Raw genomic sequence first — 6000 nt, 5'->3', positions numbered from 1 at the left:
TTGTGTTAAAGGCTTTGGCCAAGTCAAGGTAAGCTGTATGTACTGACTTTGATCACCAAGGCCCTGGATGAGGGAATTCGGTTCAACAGGCAAGATCTGCCCTCGACAAACTAAACTGGGTAGGATCAAGTGCTTGGAGACTGCCTATGTCTTAGTTTATGAGATCCATAATAATATACTGCATGGCTTTACAGATCTGTCTTGTCAAGCTAGTAAGGCAATAGTTTCCAAGTTCAGTAGTGGCACTACCTTTGTGCAAGGGGGATGACAATGGCAGTTCTCCACTTTGCTGGAATGAAGCCTGTAACCTTAACCATAACCATATTAAAGATCAACCTTGACCAGTGGGTGGGAAGTCAGAATTCATCTCAGATGCGGCCCCTATATATCCGATGCCCAAACCGACAAAACCCCCATCTGTCTAGAAACTTCTGAACGTACACTTCCTAATACATGCCCATGATACGTTAAGCTTTATAACATCCTTGATTATACCACACCCAATTTTGCCCCATCCTACTTTAATTTTTTTGGTAACTCATCGAGCAATACAGTCAATGGCAGACATTAGAGCTTTTTCTTAATCAGGACTAACATGACATTTTACAACACCACCCCCACTGCGCAATAGCACGGCCCATTCAACAGTCTGCCTCTTCTTTCGGCTGCTCCAGTTAGGGGTCGCCACAGCGGATAATCTGTTGCCATTTCTTCCTGCCCGCTGCATCTTGTTCTCTCACACCACATCCATAAACCTTATCTTAGGCCTTCCCCTTTTCTTGTTACCTGGCAGCTTCATCCTTAGCATCCCCCCCTCCCAATATACTCTGCATCCCTCCTCAGCACATGTCCAAACCAACATAATCTTGCCTCTCTGGCTTTGTCTCAAAACCTTCCAACCTGGGCTGACCCTCTAATATACTTATTCCTAATACTAGTCACACCCAGTGCAAATCTTTAACTCTGCCACATCCAGTTCAGACTCCTGCCTTTTTGTCAATGCCACTGTCTCCAACCCAACTAACATAGCTGGTTTTACTAACCTCTTGCAGACCTTCCCTTTCACTCTTACTGGTACTCATGTGTCACAAATCACTCCTGACACTTCTCCACCCACTCCATCCTACCTATACTCTTTTCCACACTCACCATTACTCTGAACTGTTGATTCCAAGTATTCAAAACTCATCCACCTTCACCACTTCTACTCCCTGCATCCTCACCATTGCTCTATCCTCTCTCTCTCTCATTCACACACATATTCTTGTCTTAGGCCTGCTGACCTTCATTCCTCTTACCTCTAGAGCATATCCCCACCTCTCCAGGGTCTCCTCCACCTGTTCCCTACGCTCACTACAGATCACAATGTTATCTGCAAACATCATAGTCCATGGGGACTTCTGCCTGATCTCATGTCAACCTATCCATCACCATTGCAAATAAGAAAGGGGTCACAGCTCTGCCAACAAATTCACCAGCTCACAGAGGTCGCACTACTTTGAAGAAAGAATGATTATTATTGATGTCGCAGGCAAAGATGGATGGCATGTCAATCATACATTTACATGCTACATCACAGGCATTAGGCATGTCGATCAAGGTGGCCACGTCCATTCCTGCGCGAAACGACCAAATACTGTTGTAAAACATCGCCATTCGCCAGAATGAATTAAAACAAATCTTCACGCATATACATACACCCAGCATTTACACTAACGTAAGAAAAACCCAGCACTGCAGTCATTAGCATAGTTTCCCACGGTGCAGCACTGTGCGTTATTACCCGGTGTACTAACTACACCAATACACAAACTAAATAGGAAACTGGGAGGTCCGACAACGATGGCTAGATTGTGACAGAAAATCTGCAACAGTCACACAAGACCGCTAAAAAACAACACTATGATGAAATAAGAACAAACTGTGACGGAAGCATGGAGTTAAAAGTAACCATACTTCCTGAATAAAAGGTCACCCAACTTCCATGCGCAACCTCCATTTTTTGTAGCATTTTACAAAGAAAAGATGTGTCACACAACACTCGTGGAGTTTACCAGCAAAGAAAGGCGTTTATTTTAGGCACTAAATATACAACCCACAGCACTACCCACCATATTTAGCATCAGTAATTGCTTCTTATTCTAAATCACGTGCATGACATCCACAATTATAGAAACGTGCAGTAAACTATAGCATTTTATACAAATAAAATTGTACTGACGTTTTTAAATATACATGTACAACTATAAATGGCACATTACAATAGCAAGGTTTAAGTTATCAAAAATCAGTAATTCTTAAAAAATCTGGTTTTCTTTTAATTTTTAGCAACCAACCGAAAATGCTGCATATTTGTTTTCACTTTATTGTAACGGATATCACGCTCTTAAGAAATGAATGTCTATATACACGCACACAAACAAAACTTCGTCACCCGCAATCAGAAAAAGACATTTTATAATCATTATTTTTAATATTTATTTTCCGGTTTTATATTTTCCCCTCGGAAACAGGCTAACTGAGCGGATTCAACCATAATAAGTTACAAAACAGTTTCAGTGTGCTCCACGTTAAGGCTACATACGTGGAACACCATGCCCAAATATTCAGTCTATATTCTGGTTAAAATTATACATTATTTTTAAACAACCTATTTACGGTAAATAACCAACCCAACGCGCAAATAATGAAAAGGTACAACACATGTACTGCAAGTGTTTAATTTCACTTGAATTTACAACCAAACTATCAGGAAAACAGTACTGCCAAGTTATCATTAAAACAGTTTAATATCCTTCCGCAACTGTAATAGCAAGAGATTGTTGTCCACCTTCTACTTCCGGGCAATAGGACAACCATCTTTGTCGTTACAATAAGGGTTGAATCATATCCTTCCGCCGTTAAACTGGCAAGGGAAAGCTGTGCGCACTTGAAATAGCCGCCTTCCACTTCCGGTGCGTACGACGGCCATCTTTTTCCGATCCGTGTAGAGAAATAATTAAATAAATAAATAAGTGGTGCAGTTTATGGAGGATTGATATGAAGATTGAATGAAACAAAGTAGTCAATACTAGTTACAGGCTTTTTGCAATTGTAAGGATTTGGACACGTTTGCTTATTTCGTGTGTTGTGCAGTAAGTAATTTCTGCACTTTGCTTTTATGTTTTTGAAAAGCCTAAACTTTTGTAATGTCATGCACGTATCTGTTTACTGTGGGGCGTTTGCATGTTGTAATGTTTTTTTGATCGCAGCAGTAGTAATGGTAATAAAGTTGATGTACGTGTGTATGTTGTACTTGAAGTACTTGGTGTAGCTGGCGGGCAGTTTGCGAAGTCATTTTTGTGTTTGGAAAAGATCTGTTTGTAAGTTTAGACTATTTCTACTGAGTTGTAGGAACACAATATGCGGTATGGTCAGTAACTAATACAAAAGTGTCTTACAGTCACAGTAGTAGTGTAGCATGGTTATTGTAATAGTATAGTGGGAGGGTTTGAAGCTGTGTAGTGTACTAAAAAGTGGAGGAAATTTGGATTTTTGTGCTATAGCAAGTATTAAACGTGTCTGTGCTTTTAATTTAATATATTATTTGAAAAGGTAGATAAATTAATAGTTTGTAAAGATATTCTGGATTTCAATTTTCAAGAGCATTTACCTTGTGTGTTGTGTTGCTGACGCTTGCTCCGCCCCTGGTCTGGCTGTCAGTGTAGATGTTAACATAACAACAGCTTTGGCACGATAGGAAAGGAGGCCTACCATTGGAAACCAAAGTATTGCAGGTACTGAGCTTTTCAGCTATTAAACCTGATTTCACTGTGAAGTGTATACGATCCTGTTGTGAGCTACATGTTTCGTTCTTTGTATACATTTTGCCCTTTGGGTGTGAAGAAAAGTATTGTATCATTATGAAAGCTTGGGAATCTGTGAAGTTGAATAAGCTTTCATAACAACTTTTTTATTCATTATGTATCCGTTTGTTGTTGGGGCTATTTAAATAAATCCGGTTAACAACTACAAATAAAATAAAAACTCTTGAAAGCATACATTAGCACTCCTTTATTTGCAAGAGTAATTACAGATTCTCATGTTAGCATGAAAACTGTTTCTTTTCCTTCCTCCCACTAGTCGTTTTGTAGTTGGGGTTGGTTGGATAATTTCATTGCAATTTCTTGTTTGAATAAAAACATGCTGGCTATGCCTTTGCAACTCCCCCTCTGATGTCACCACCCACTATCTTTCTTTCCACCCCACTAACTACCTTGATTATAGCAAGTTCGGATGCTCATAAGCCTAGCTACTTATTATACAGTAGGAATGTCTGTTATGTACTTTGCAGATGATAAAAGATTCTAGTTGTCTACTGATGTACTTACTGTATTCTTCATCTGCAACTGTTTGTAATTTTTAATTGCTATGTTGATCAAATTGTTGATTGCTATGTAAAGCCAATATAACTACTGTCTATATATTTTAACTGTGGAGCTTTTCTCCCCGGTCCTCTGCTGAAAATGGGGCCTACGTCCCAGTTGGGCACTGCCGGTCAACAAATGTAAATAAATAAATTGCACAGGTTTAGGCATGACCCTTTTGTTTTGACATGGCCCGGCGGTCATTCACACAATGGACATGAATGAGATGGGTGACAAGATTTTAGCAAGTGTTTTTGGGAGCATGAACCCCCTTCATTTCCTTACAAGGGCTGCTGTGCCCCTGCTGTTTATTTTATTCTAACTTTTGAGGTTTGTGTGGGGCTTGCACCATTCCCATAAAAGTAATTATTAATGGGTGTAACGTTATAGTATATAACTGGACTGGTACTGGAATATACTTGGACAAGACTTGCTTGTAGTGACTCTTCTAAAATTGTACATTTTGCTCTCTGACAATTCTTTGAGGTGAAAGGGGAGTGTAAAGCTGCGCAACACAAACCAGATAAAGCAGCTGCTTTTTTATGTTTGACGTTATTGCTTTATTTTTTTTTCTCTTTGTCTACTGTTCCTTGCTACATGTTTTTGCACGTTGATTCTCAATCAGTACTTATTCATTCTGCATGTGTAATACTTGTTTCATATCTGTTCTTACTTGCAAGAATGATTGCAAATGTTTGTATATGTGTATTGATGGAGTTTTTCAAGAATATGAGTTAATAGTAAAAATATTACCAGTAGTATTGCTTGTAAGGAGGGTGGGTGTATGCTTATAGCGTTTTATGAGTAGAGAATTGATGATTCTAAAAAACAAAGAAGGCTAACGTGAGATGCCCCCCACCCCCTTTGCAGGTTATATTCTGAAGATTTGTATAGTTGAGGGCACCTTTTTTGTAGTGGTGACATTGTAAAACCCTTAGACTGTTTTTGAACTAGTGTTCAAAACATTGATTTACTGCAGTCTTGAGGTGAATCATGACATCTTTGTTGAGGACGCATGTCAAGTAGTTGTAATCGGAGAGAGACACAATCATGGTCCTTTGTAACTTAGGAGCCAAAAGTGTTTTACAGTTTTAAAATCTCGACATTGTCTGTCTAAGCTAACCATTTAAAAGTTGTTAGACACTTCATAGGCTCATATAAGTTACTAGGCTAATGGCCCTTGGGCCCTTACAAGCCTAGCCAGGTTCTTATCCTTATTTCCATGATCAGCACCTGTTGCCCCTGTCCAAGAGGGACACAGGTGGATCCCCGGGGTGAATTTACTTTCACCCGTCTAATATCCAGATTATGTTTGAAGAGGGCAAATAAGGTGCTCTGTTTGACATGAAGTTGAAGTCTGTTCCAAAGGTGTGGTAACCTCTGGGAGACAAATCCGTCCCTCCAGCAGGTTTTATTAATGTCGCATACCAGCTTAAGGTCTTTAGAGCTGGTAACCCATGTACCATTTGACTTTCAGATGTGAAGCATTTCCAATAATGCAGAGTCAGAGATTGCCTTATATGCAAGGCAGAGACCACCTCTGAGCAGTCTGTATGAAACAGAATCCAGTAATTTCAGATGATCCCCATAGGAC

General features: G+C 39.7%; 1 protein-coding gene across 3 annotated transcripts in view; it reads left to right on the top strand.

The window, feature by feature from the left end:
• Positions 1 to 2894: 2894 nt before the first annotated feature.
• GABPB2 (GA binding protein transcription factor subunit beta 2) overlaps positions 2895 to 6000 on the top strand; it is a 1188026-nt gene continuing 1184920 nt past the window's right edge. Inside the window, exon 1 of one of the 3 annotated variants that reach the window (XM_044080023.1) lies at positions 2895 to 3134. The gene's annotated coding sequence lies outside the window, so the exon portion shown is untranslated. Of the gene's footprint in view, positions 3135 to 3693; positions 3777 to 6000 lie in introns of those variants that run through there. The other 2 variants (XM_044080025.1, XM_044080024.1) reach the window with 2 other exon arrangements.

The sequence above is a fragment of the Protopterus annectens genome, chromosome 8.part0 (assembly GCF_019279795.1).
Source record: "Protopterus annectens isolate FY-2018-M chromosome 8.part0, PAN1.0, whole genome shotgun sequence".
In the NCBI taxonomy this organism is placed as follows: domain Eukaryota; kingdom Metazoa; phylum Chordata; order Ceratodontiformes; family Protopteridae; genus Protopterus; species Protopterus annectens.
The sequence above is the reverse complement of the archived record's forward strand: the minus strand, read 5'-3'. Positions and strand labels throughout refer to the sequence as shown.